General features: G+C 34.3%; 1 protein-coding gene across 4 annotated transcripts in view; it reads left to right on the forward strand.

Annotated features, from left to right (window-relative positions):
• Window positions 1-14664, forward strand: part of LOC135076820 (uncharacterized) — a 41845-nt gene that overhangs the window by 11751 nt on the left and 15430 nt on the right. Inside the window, exon 1 of one of the 4 annotated variants that reach the window (XM_063971269.1) lies at window positions 13322-13351. The exons of 1 other annotated variant lie outside the window; for it this stretch is intronic. The gene's annotated coding sequence lies outside the window, so the exon portion shown is untranslated. 2 more of the 4 variants (XM_063971270.1, XM_063971268.1) reach the window with 2 other exon arrangements.

A 14664-nucleotide genomic window follows, 5' to 3' on the forward strand; every position in this document is an offset into this window, starting at 1 on the left:
AAGAACTTCCTCGATAAATTGGTTATCCAACACAAAAATATTTTTTCAAATCGGTCTAGTAGTTTCTGACAAACAAACTCTTCAGCTTTGAATAATATGTAGTATAGATAAAATAAATAAAAATGCGTGGTTTTCCAGAATGTTAAGTTTCATAAAGCTAGGTCAGGTACTTTGAAGTTATACATAGAAGATTTTGTATCCGACTCTTTTCTCTGCGGTCCAATGTATTAGCGATTCACCACAATCGCCTCCGTCCGTAGTCGAGTCATTGTAGGTAGTCACTCGGTTTGAAAAAACTACAAATACTTACATAGTTTAGTTTATACAACACACGTTATAGAAGAAGAACACCACTTTAGTTAGACCAATCTTTTATAATTTACTTTTAAAACAGTCTTTAAAAACTTGCTTGATGTTCAAATAACTACACTGTGAATAATAAAAACACTGCTTCAAACGAAAATGAAGTCATTTACAAGTAAATTAAAAACCGTAATTTAACTTACGACGTAGTAGACTCTACAAAAGACAATGGAGTTTCCTTGATTACCCTTCTTATACTACGAGAAAAAAACTAGTCATAAATTGAGCTTCTATTACAGTCTGCAATCTAAAATTACCAAGACTACATTACAACTTATTTTCGTTTGAATTGATCGAAATAAAACAATCAGAATCAGGGGAAAACTTTTTCCAAATTGCAACCAAAAATCGACTCTACTGCCTGTGACACGACGTCATAACCAATAAAATATGGCCTTCTATAAATATGCATCCGATGACCATTACCCGTCTGGCGCATAATTTCCAATTTTCCGTATCACCCACCCTCCGGAGGTATCCATCACACGTTGATTGACATCTTTGCAACGCAGTAGTTCTCAACTTTATGAATAAAGCACCACTGTGTCCTTTGTTGTTTGTAGTACCATGACATAGTACAGGCAGTTAATTCTACCTTTCTTTTGTGTAAAAATTTCTTAAAATAAACTTACACCAGAAACTCTAGTAACTTAACAATATCATTTTAATAACAGACATTTTTTACATAAAATATTTTTTGATTTTATAGCAAAGTTCAGTAATCCTATCCTAATTCTACTAACTTATTAATATGACTACTAACCAACGCGTTAATTTGGCCGAACCTTAATTTAATATTAGGTACTCAAAGCCAATCACGACTACAAAATTTTAAAGAGTTCGCTGAACATTTATTTTCCTCCTGCGGACCACTAGTGGCCCGCGAACTACTAGTTGGGAATCCCTGATGTAACGTGTACACGCAATGAAATATGCACTGGACGTGCGTGTAATGGACGTGTCAGTAACAGGTTCGTGTGAGCGACGCTTTACAAACTACGTTCTTTTGCATTTGCTTTGTTTTAGATAGGGAGTGATACTATCAATCAATTAAGACACTTTTATGAGCTGCCAGAACACGATATCTAATTAATTTTGTACAGCATCAGGAAGCTATGACGTCACCTAATTCGCTTTCGAACATCCAAAGATTTATAAGTTAAAGTGGCAGTGGACTGGTCATATCTAAATAAATAAATATCCTTGGATATTTTACACTGCGCCTCTAGTGCTAAACTAAGCAAAGCTTGTACACTATAGATACTAGACAACGGATATTTTTTTTGTAAATCCGTACATAATAAATAGAAAACACCCAGACCAATAAAAATATTATGTTAATGCACACATATACATATTATATTACTGTGCGGGAATCGAATCTGGCAAAGAACTAAGGGTCTAGTGTGAGTTTAAATCAAACGCACTCACTAGTGAGCGCGTCAAAAAATGACATTAAATGTATGACGGATTGTACAGCGCCCCTAGCGGGAAACGTTCAAAAACTAAAATTTTCATACTACATTTTTACACTCAGCCCACTGATGTACTACACCTATGCTCTTGTAAAGTTACTATGATAAATTAATACAAAACAATTGTTAGCTAATAATTGAATAGGTTACCCAATTAAGATGTTAAATTATCGTGTATCTTTAATGGAGAGTGCACTGGACTCAAATAATTGGTACGTCAGCAGCAGTGTGGAATGAGGCTTTTGTACCTTTGCATTTGCGGTCTTGCGGCGGCTTTATGTGAATTGAATACTATTATGCGCCTTTATTATTATGCTATCCAAAATTGGAGTCGCTAAGAGATACTCTAATAACATTTTTTATTTAAGTATTTAGAACGTAAGTATTTGGACATTAAACATGGGTACAAAAGGCAAACTTTATGACACAATTTTGACATTTTCTCATAATTTAACATTCGGGCAATTATTATTCTGTGATTCGGCTAAGGAAAAATAGAGTAGGCGATGCATAATGGTTTATTGTATATTATAGAGATAAATAAAAAAAATTTATCGAAAGTTATTAATTTGTAGGTAGAGTCGCCCTTAATTGTTTTTTTATTTCAAGAACTTATGCAATTTCATAAAGTTATACTTATAACACATAATTTTGATATATCTACGAAAAATTTCAAAAATATGACCCAGACTGTTTACTAAAACCAAAAACCTGTATATACTTAATGAGCTAACCCCACCAGTGCAAATCCAATCACTGATCAGATTGACTGCAACACAAAATAATGAAATATGCACCGAGCAGCGGATAATTGACGTGTCAAACGCAGAGGGAAGCGCAGTGAAACGCAGTGAACGTTGTGCGGCGGCCTTTATAGTTAAGTGAATGCGTTTGGGGTTAATAGTCTCGCGTTTTGTTTTTGTAACTGTAAACTTGTAAGCTTTTGAGGTAAAGTAACGTTTGTAACCGGCTGTTTTGTGGCAATCTAAAAACTAAATAACCTAGTATGTAAAAGTTCGTATGATTATTAATTTTATCCACAAAGAAAAAACTTTTGACTTAAGGGACTATTCCCACCACTCGTCCCACCGTTGCAACTCCTGTGTAGTCAGGATCTACAGCTTAACCGCCAATAAAACACCCAATCAGTGAAGGTCAAGTTTTGTCTTGCGTTCAACTTGGAAAGTGATGATCAGGTCGAAGGTGGAAGCGAGCTTCACCTGGAATCCTCGCCCACAGAGAAACTAGCTATAATCTATTCTATAAAGCATGGAAGTACCCATTAAACAGTCGCATAAATTACCTACAATGATCTTGAAGCGTGAATAATGTGCCGACAGATTGAGTCATTATGTCTATAACTAGCCTTTTCCAGCGTCTTCGCTCATATTCCCATGAAAGATAGACTAGCTAATTCTTAATATTCAAATGCCCAATTGTCAAAACCTTTGTCGTTTTTGATGAAAATAAATAATTCTTCAGAATCGGACTAGATCCAAAAGTCTTCATAAAGTCACCTGAAAATGAAACTTGAAACTTAAACAGAGGTTAAACACGTGTTTAAGATTAGACGTGTTAGACATTTACGATTAACAAGTGTTTAACGCTCGTTTAATATTTGTACGCCTCTACATTTATAAAAGCGAAAGGTCACTGACTCTCTCACTCATCACGATATCTCAAAAAATTCAAGTACTAGGAGTCTCAAATGTTGCATAGGGGGTCCTTTCAGAACGTAGGTGCTCACTAAGACGGGATTTTGCAAAATTCAACCCCTAAGGAGGCAAAACGGGGTCCACGCGTACGAAGTCGCGGGCGGCCGCTAGTCACATATAAGTGTTTGTCATGATCTTTAAAAAGGTATTTATTTACAAACAAACCGATATATTTATATTCAGTTTCAGTAATAGTGCAGTAGCAATACAGCTACAATTCTTACGTGCGTGACGAATCTAATTTACAGTCTAGAACGCATTGTTTTCTTTTTTGCCGATCGACGAAATTTATCTATCCAAGTTCAGTTGCTGCGTAATTTTTATACGATGCTTTGAAAATATATAAATATAATTTTATATAAGTCTGCTATAGTTGTGTTCCTTCGAGGTATAGGTACGATAAAACATTTTAAACTATTTTATACTCGTTTGTTAAATATCTAAATCGTTGGCTGTTCCAAGTCTCTAAGTCTACATTATTGTACACTTTTCGTTGTAACTAAGGAATAATGACTTCTATTTCATTAAATCTAGACCAGTTGCATAATAGCCTAGATTTTATAAAAGGCAAATTCAAAATCAATCCCTAATTTTTAAGTGACCTATTTGAAGACAAAATTCCTGTTGGGGTCACTTAAAAAATAGGGGTTGATGGTGAAAACGGGCATTAGTCAAACTCAAACATCAATTCTCATAAGGGTACTAACTACCACTGTGACTGTTATGAGATACTGACTATACATTCTCTTGTTTTTTTTATAAACAGACGAGTAAAATGGATAAACAGATCCAACATTATCGAAGTAATTTTCGAAATATCAGTGTCAGTAACACAATAATCTTGACACGAAGGATAAAATGATTCAGATCTTGTTCCCAAAGTGTTCCACTTCAAACGGAATCCTGTTTCACTCAATGTCTCTTCTTGATGTATGACATTCGTAGTAAATGCTACAAATACCAATAACCTGTTTGCGAATAATCATCTGTTCATGTTAAGAAACTTAAGTAACAGTCTACAAAAAATTGGTTAAAGTCACGTCCAAATATTTCACGAAATTAAAGTTAAAAAGACTGAGGCGCGGTGCACCATCTTACTTTAACTTTAACAAACGCCAGAAATCTGTCAAACTCCCTACAAAAAGCACCGTTTATCGTTATAGTTACGGTCAAAGTTAGGTGGGCAACTCAGCCCAAGAAGGTACCTATGGTAAAATGTATTTGAAAATAACATCAATAGATTTCTTAACACAGCCAACTTGGTTCAATTGAAATTTAACCAACGGCTTAGCGTATTGTTTGTTTTAATTAGATTTCGTGTTTGCTGCATGTAGAGCTAAGTCTTACCTAACTTTACGTAAAATACCGATATAATAGCGGAATTGAATCTGTCACAAAACTTTACTTTGAGGTCCAGCTTCTTCAGGAGCTTAATTGTTAAATCATTCGAATCTCAAATGGCATTATGATAAGTCTGTACCTACCAATAATAAAGAATATACCTACCAATAAAAAAATATTGTGCTAGGCAGTTCTGAACCGTACGATAAAATCGAGACAATTTTCATATCATTCGAACGAGTTTTCATATCATTAGAACTACAAGTGAATTACTATAAGGTCCAGAATTAGCTGGCAGGTCCACGAATACACGTCGTGCGGGCCGAATTTAGTACTTATAAAAAAATCGATTTACAAACTGTACTGAGTATTTACACTGTTTTTGTACACGTGCGGTTCAACCGAACGAAACCTCAGCAAAAACGCGATTCGGTCTGCGAGATACGATCTTGGAGAAAGTGGGATCGTTTTCAAAATCAATCAAAACGAAGATGCCTTGACGGTCCGGTGGAGATGGTGTCCTATTGCAATGATTGTCACTTTCCAATGGCTTAGGTTTCCTTGTCCGACTGTGGAAAGGATGGCATATTGGCATGAGCATGAAAATGAGTGGTGTAAATACAAGATGACAAATACCAAGCCACAGTTTATAAAGCTTAATGTAAGCTTTTAAAAGTTTTGAGTTTAATATAGAATCACAATTTGAGTTTCTTTAAATTGCACCTGGTGTTAAGTGGGATGCAGTCTAGGATGGTACATATCTGCCTTGTAAGAGCCTATTCACTCTCGACTTGAAAAGGCCCGGATTATAGTGTTGGGGAAAGACAGCAGCAGGCAGCGTCTATATCTAATTAAATAAGCGGGGCATTGCTTATTTAATCCCAACTAATATTATAAATGCGAAAGTAACTCTGTCTGTCTGTCTGTCTGTCTGTTACGCTTTCCCGCTTAAACCTCGCAACCGATTTTGATGAAATTTGGCATAGAGATAGTTTGAGTCCCGGGAAAGAACATAGGATAGTTTTTATCCCGGTTTTTGAAACAGGGACGCGCGCGATAAAGTTTTTCTGTGACAGACAAAATTCCACGCGGGCGAAGCCGCGGGCGGAAAGCTAGTTTAATATAAATAAAACAAAACAATAACGAAATAAGAGACTTTAAATTACAGTTGCCTAAATCGAAACATTTTTGCATAATAATGCTTGAACTAACTGAAATTATTAATTGCATTAGGCATAGTTATTGTATTTGCTCAATGTTTATCATGTACTTCAAGATACGGTTAAACTACGTAATTCCACGTTTATCCGCGCAACAATGCGCTGCCCGGCACAGTCACCCGTCTAGTGTTACCAAACTGTCGATAATTCACCTTGAAAATATCATGCTATCGATAAAAGAACCGATAATAATGATAAAATAAATAAAACAATTGAGTAAGATGTCCATGTGAGTATACTTTTTGGATTTGTTTAAAAATAATTACAGGTAGGTAGTGCCTGCCAATGTTTGTGTCTTGAAACTCTGGCCTAATAAACCTCTTATGATCCAGATTTTTTTGACCTAAGCTATGCTTAAAATAGTGCCAAAGAGACCCCTTTACTATCTATTGTATTCTCTAGATGAGGGGTTCCCAACCAGTGGTCCCACGGACAACGGGTGGTCCGCAGGACATAAAACATGGGCCGCGATGAAAGTGGTCCCTGATCCAGAAAAGGTTGGGAACCACTGCTCTAGATAGAGGTTACGAAACGGAGTCCGCCTCTCTTTTGATAGGCTTTTTAATTGTTATTTTGTTTATCCAATCTCTATCGATAGCCTAACGACCGGCAACACTAACTCATAGTCTTTGGTCAGCTTAGCTTTAAATCTTGATTAAACGGCATTGTACCGCAACGTAACGTTATAGACGGACGACCGTCACTTAATTACTACATACAGGTAATACATAACAGCTTGCTAACGTAAGATTAACGAAGTGTGGAGTAAGTGACCCACGATACCGAAATCGGATAATTTTGTAACAATGTATTAGTTGCATCATATTAATATTTTTTTTTCGTCTAATAGCCAATTATTATGTAGGTAGAGTTTTTGTCTGAAAATCAGAATTAAATGCGAAAAATGTCAGTTACTTTAAAAAAGATATAATATGAATAATTAAAAAATATATACCAACAAAAAAATACGTAACAACCAGTTTTTCACAATTTTGCAATTGTTCCAAATAACACAATTAAATAAATGCCTGAAATTCAGCATATTACAAAATACCAAGTGAACGATTGAATAAAATAGGATGTTATGTATTGGTATGTTACATTAATTGAAAGAATAAACAACAATCAGTTAAAATTAATTTGAGTAGGAAACAACTGAGCGTTTATTTATGTACATTTAACCAAATACTGTTACAGTACCGTTGTAATTATGTAAGAAATAATAATAACAAGCTAAACAATATGTTATAATAATAATACTCAATTGTAATAAAGTGATATAAATCTGTAGACTGTGTAAAATTACACAATAATGTGATCTGAAAAAAGTCAAGTGAAATAATGAAATCACTGCAAAAAATATTAATTAAATTATAATGTTTTACTATACAATATTTTTACGAATTCAATTTGAGTAGGTACTTAGGAAATTGGTTACTAGAGTTAACATTTATTAGAAATAATTTATTAGGTTTTTTGCTGATTTCGTAATTAAATATTTTTTCTTTTTAATTACATTAATAACACAATCATTATACGATTGTATTAAAAAACCTTTATTTATTTTGGATGTATGTTTTTGCAGATATAAATACCTCATTACTTAGGTAATTAATTTTTATTCTATATAAAAATCTCATTTTTTTCCCTGCAAATGCACTGACTTTATTTTTTCAATAATTTGGTTTAATTAATTGAACGGCGAAGAAGGTAGCGTCGTAGAATCGACTCGAGACAAAATTTATCATTTATCACGCCATTTTATCGATTTTGCGCGAGAAGCCCATACATTTATCGTCTAAAATCCTTGATAAGATTTTGTCACGCGCATCTTAACGCGGCAGGCCTCCCCAACCCGTCTGGCTGGCGAAGGGTGGGTAAGACCAAATTCCAATCGCCCCTGTGGTAAATTTAATTTAGGTAATTAGGTGTTAATGAGAAAAAAATACAAATAATTGTGATCAATAATTTTATTTCACAACCGCTATTGCTTTGGTTGTAGTTGTAGTTGCTTGTTTTATACATACTTATTTGTCTATTTGTACATGTACAATTTGTATTTAAATATGGAAATTGTATTCTAAAACCGTACTAGCTTCGTTCAGTTTCTATGTCAAAACAACAATCTCTTTGCGAACTTTATCGCCCAGAAACTATCTTTCAAATTTCCCTTATTTCAATAAACAACTCGTGCAATTTATTCAAACAGCTATTCTTTCGATTGTGCCAGTGTTTTTTTATTTCGACTTTGGAAGAGTCGAATATAGAAGTTTTAATTTAACTATTTCGATTAATTACCATCAATTTACATACTTACTACAAAATTAGCAGTGTGGTTTACTTATTCACTACTACGTGTAAAATGTTTATATTAAGTACTACAGCATATTTTTCGTCTTTTACGTTGGTACTTTGGTAGGTACGAGTAAAAGTACCTACGTGCTATTTGAAAATCGTCTGAATGCTTATTCCATTATACTTCAGCTTAAATACAATATGGGAATAAAATAAATATAATAAAGGAGAAAAGGTAGGTATTACAAAACCTAATTTAATGTGTGTCAAAAAGTCTTGTTAAAAAAATTTGTTAAAATTGATTTAAAATAAATAAAACATAAACATACCTAATCAACAAATAAATAATTGTGTAAAAAACAAGTGTGCTTATTTACTATTTCACTAATGGTTTAAAAGTTAATAATCAATAACTCCAATTAAATACCAAAGACTTCCTATAGAGACAATTTAACTTTTATTTTAAAATTTCTTTCGCGTTAAATAATACCGCCATATACACAATATAATAATAGAAAGTACCATCAAGTAAACAGTGTAAGAGAAAAAAAACCGGCCAAGTGCGAGTCGGACTAGCACACCGAGGGTTCCGCCGTACAAACGTAGCGGTTTACAATTTATGACGTATTAAATCAAATTACTTACTAGATATCGTAGTAGTCTTTAAGTTTTGATTCCGTTGCGAGTAGTGGCGAATTTCAAAATATGCGGTATGATTATAGGTAGGTACCTACCTCAGCGTTTTGAATTTTTGCGTTGATTTAGAATCTTTCACAGTTTAGAGGCAATTAGATTTAAGAAGTGTTTGATATGAATTTCAACTTTAATATCTCTACGCGTTCATGTGAAAAAGGGTAGGTAGTAAGTTTATAATTATTAAAAAAATATTTTATGTCATGTAAGCAAAAATAATATTTTATGTAACTTCAAATTCATCATTTTCGCAATTTTTCCTTTATCTGTACTACATAACGTTGCTTCGTGCCGAATTTTAAGATTCTGAGTTCACGGGAAGTACCTTGTAGGTTTTGATTCCCTAGCGTGTGACGGAAATTCGTCTAAGGTGTCGGTATAAACTGCTCTATCTTTTGATCGCGTTAACTTAGAAGTTTGATTTTTTCACTGCTTAAAGGGACAATAGACCTAGGTATTGGTATAAATTTCAATTTGATACCTTTATTCGTTCGTGAGAAATAAGGTAGTAAGTTTCATTTTATTAAAATATTTTTATTATATTATATAACAAAAAAAATTTGATTTTCGCAATTTTTCCTATATTTGCATTATATGACAATGCTTCATGCCAAATTTCAAGATTCTGAGTTTACGAGAAGTATCCTGTAGGTTTTGATTCCTTTGCGAGTGTCGAAAATTTGTTGAAAATATCGACATAATCGGCTGTATCTTTTGATTGGCTTGGCTTAGAAGTTTGATATTTTCACAGCTTAAAGGGACAATAGACCTGAGTATTTCATGTGAATTTCAGCTTGATACGTCCACGCGTTCTTGAGATAAAGGGTCTTGACAGACAGACAGACGGACAACAAAGTGATCCTATAAGGGTTCCGTTTTTTCCTTTTGAGGTACGGAACCCTAAAAACGTGGGTGTTTTATTTAGGTGTATTATAATTATAGTGGTCTACCGCCGACCATGTTATTATCTTTCATTGCATAGATTATTAGATTACAGATGTTCTATTTGGAACCGAATGCAAGCTATTAAAATAATTTGCTGACCTAACTTGGAAGTTCACTTATCGGACTGCAAAAGTTCCGGGTTCGAATTTTATTAGAGAAAATATTTTATGTAATTGAGGTGTACGAGTTTAAAGACTGAAGATATAAACGTTATGTGTGCATATAGATATACATACGTATTTTATATGTTAATTATTATAAAGTATCTCTTATTAAGATGTAGCCAAGTTAATTTGTGAGTAAGGTTGGGTTGCACCATCTTACTTTGACTTTAACAAATGTCAGAAATCTGTTAAACTCCATACAAAACACACCGGTTATCGTTAAAGTTACTGTTAAAGTTAGGTGGTGCAACTCAGCCTTAGAATATCTCTTTCTATACTGTAAACTACCAATATTGACTTCAATAGGTTAAGGTTAAAAATATTGAATTGAAAGAACTATAAAATCCTTGTAAACATTTTATTTTTAATTAACACTTTACATTGTACATTAAGTAAAAATACTTTTATTACCCAAAAGTTATACTAAGTACATTATTGAGATACATAATCGGATACACAAGAACATCCTTCTTATGTATCCAATTATGTATCTCAATATAATGTTTCTAAAGTCATTATTGCTTGCGTCATATCGGAAGAAACATAACAGTGTTCGATTACCCATCGATTTCCTTACTTTTCTAGTCTTTCCTACAATAAAGGAAGAAATCTGATCGTTATTTGGTTACTTAATCTGCGATCTAGAATCTAGATTATACAATATTGGCGTGTCTGCGACCAATCGAATTGCGCGAAGTAGTGCCGTGCCGCTTGTCGATGGACAATCGATACTCTATCCATAGTGGACTATATCGATAACAACACTATTTCGCGCTATTCGAATACAATAAAAACAAAACTATTTGTATCAATAGGAATTTTGAGCAATACTATTGATAACGTTTTACGTCCGATAAAATTATTGGGATTTCTAAAATAACACTGTCAAAAACAATTGATAGTTTTGATTTGGTTTTTGGTTTTTTCTCACAGCTGTTCGATATCGCCGATGTCCGATCGAGAACGCAAAAATATCGATAGAGTCGATATTCTTGAATACTTTTCGAGGTTAACTATCGTATCGATGGTCCCGCAACACTAGCGAAGCTGCGCGTGCGCTGCTTTCCGTCTTATCTCGACACAGCAATTGGGCAAGGTTACCTATTTTACGCTTCCGAAATGGTACCTAGTTGACTCATGAAAAATGAATTTCAATCAATCTTTGAAAAATGCGAGCAAATTCAAATAACTAAGGCTGCACTACTGCTGTCTACTGCTAACTTTGAGCAACGTTAAAAATCTGTCAAACTCCATACAAAAAACACCGGTTAATGTTATTGTTACGGTTAAAATAAGGTGGTGCATCTCAGCCTAAGTAGAGTTTCTATTTCTTCGGTCAAATGCAATTGAAAGATGTTTGCCTACTTACTTATACATTGGCCTGTTTCTCACATGATGGAAAGTGATGATCAGGCGTGTAAGGTGGAAGCGAAGGTCACTCGGAATCCTCAACCACAGAGAAACTGGCTATCTTACCTCAAATTGCCGGAACACAGCAAATACAGCAATGCTGTTAACATTTTTATTAAATCCGCGAAAGCCAAGAATAAAAACATTGTTGATATGACGACAATTAAAGGTAAGGTGGTTGGGTTTTATTACAGAATCCACTCTGAATGGTCTCTTTCACTGACTGTGAAATTCCCTCATGAGTAAAAGAGACATGTAGAGACGTTAATCGACATTGCTATTCACTGAGCAGAGTAGACCCCTGCGTTATCAGTCTTTGTTTAGATAAGGTTCTTAAAATCTTTCCATAAAATCTCTGGCCGTCAGTCCGTCATAAGATTACTGAGGTGTGTTCCAAGGTCATTGAGTAAGACAAGTTTATCTTGTTCAAATGTCATTCATTTTATGTAGGTAATTTACCGTTACTATCAAAACCAATCATTGGTTTTAAAGTTTCTTAGCGCATAATATGTAGTAGTAGTCGGTTGGTGGCGGCCTGCATCTAGCGCCTTCCTGCTACCTTTATGAAGTCGTCGGTCCACCTTGTGGGTGGACGTCCTACGCCGCGCTTTCCGGTACGTGGCATCCACTCTAGAACTTTGCTGCCCCATCGGCCGTCAGTTCTGCGTACTATATACCCTACCCATTGCCACTTCAGCTTGCTAATCCGTTGGGCTTTGTCAGCGACTTTAGTTCGTTTACGGATCTCCTTATCTCTGATTCGATCAGGTAAAAAAACACCTTGCATAGCATCTGCATTATGGAAGTCATTGAGGGAGGTCTATGTTCTGAAATGATGATAATATGCAGTAGCGCAGCATCGATGAAAGATACATAGAGTCTTGAGTAGAGAAAGAGTCTGCAAACTTGTCCGATGAACCAATGGCTTAATATGATCAGGCTTAAGCCTTGTTTCCACCTACAGCCAAAACATTACTTTCAGTGAGGTGAGATGCAGGCCAAGAGTTTTCCTGTTGTGGTTAAAAAACCTTAGCAGAGGACTAAAATAGATAATATTTAGACTTTTATGACCTTTCACGTGATAAAAGACACTTATTTCTTACATTTCGGCAATTCGGTCCATTGATGCGAGTGTAATACCTACACTTAAATATTTCAATAGGAATAAAACCAAATCTAAGATCAAACCAGATTACCAGACTAAAAGCACGTTCCCCGACTATTTTGTATTTATTTTCTTTACAGAACATTCACAAAAGAAATCGTGATCAAGATGGTACTAATAATACTCTAATAGATACAATCGGCTTTTTATATCGTTTCCACAAAGGTACCTTGATAAACTAAATAGTAGTTTACGTATTCATATACACATTACATCTTAAGCTATGTTTTATAAGTATATGCCATAAGTCATGTACAATATTTATGATATGAGATTACGGTCAAGTATGTACAAATGTACAGTCTGCCGTGATATAGCGGTGCTTATCAAATTTTAAAATGTGCTAAAGTGAGTGGTATGCGGTATGCTCAGAAATTCTTTCTTAGACTGTTCTAAAATCAGTGGTAAGCGGTTCTGTTAGAGTTCACTTTGAAGTGTTTGAAATGCCATAAGTTAAATTTTCACGCAGACTGTACTGATAATAAAATAAAACAATTGATAACTTAGATAATTTAGAGCACGCGTATCAGTGTTGTTTTACCTGTGCGCAGTGGAGTGTGATCAAGTATAGTAATAATATAATAAAATTACAATCGTATGCCGTGTCACAATAACTTATAATTAAAACAATGATACCGTAGAAAACAAGTTAATTTATTTAATTTGTGCAAAATCTAATCGGGGCTTGTTTATTATACGTCACATATTTATTTGGTCGCCGGTGAAAGTTGATTCGCAATTGATATGATTTGCATTCGTATTTGATTTGTTAAGATCTTGTGTGTGTTTCTTACTACGGATTACTATGCGAAATGCAGTGAAAGTACTTTGCATAAAACATAATATAATATGGTTAACTGTGTGTTTATGACTTTCGAGTGCGTTGCATAATAGTAAAAAGCCACTGCTTATTCAAATATTTGCTACATTTGTACTGCTGACAGTGCTCATATAACATAAGATTGATAGTAATCTTAGTTCAATCAGATAAAAAATATCTTAAGTAATGATTTTGGAGAAGTTTATACAGACGACACGGTACATCAGCCTAAACACTATGGCGACTTGGCAACTTATTAGCCAGTAGTTATAGTTCTTGCAACTCACGAAGGCGAGTGAGCTTTACTTGAGTGTGTACGTGTACATGCACATAACGATTAGTGTAATGTCTGTCAAAACTTTTGAAAAACGAACAGTAGCGACAGTAGCGAGCGGGCCACCACACATGTAAAGCTCACTCGCCTTCGTGAATTACAACAACTATAAAGTAACAATGAATATTATTTTTCATTTTTTTAAAGTGAATCTTGTGCTATAGACTTGGATGTACCTTGTTGCCTCTTTTACGCCCTAAACAGAGAACAGCCGGTACTTTTGTGACTAAAAACCATTTAATACAAAGTTTAGAAATAAAACACAACTGCGTCACTAATTGGTATGTAACGTTAACACTATCGCAAACAAGAATAGCGTATTATCGATGAAATATGCACTTTTTGTTATTGTTTCTTCAACAATTGTATGAGAATCATTGTGTTGTGACCTCGAAGATTTGCTTCCCACAATTATACGGTTAAAGATAAGTAACTAGGTCAGGTTCAACCTAAAAAGACAAAAACATTAACTGTTTTCTCAAAACCTGTGATCTTTGTACTAATTAAGCTCTACATGCTCTTGCTACTTATAAAAAGTTTATATTTGCCAATTGAAAAACTGTAGATGAGTGTATAGTAGTATTTCTGCCCTGGCAAATTGAATTGAATTGAATGTCTCCAAACATTTATGTCCAGCAATTGTAAAACTGCTGTAAAAGTGTAATACAGAATAAATAAACAAGAAATGGTTATTTTGTAAAACAATGTTGTAAAACGAAAACTC

Source organism: Ostrinia nubilalis, chromosome 12, assembly GCF_963855985.1.
Source record: "Ostrinia nubilalis chromosome 12, ilOstNubi1.1, whole genome shotgun sequence".
In the NCBI taxonomy this organism is placed as follows: Eukaryota; Metazoa; Arthropoda; class Insecta; order Lepidoptera; family Crambidae; genus Ostrinia; species Ostrinia nubilalis.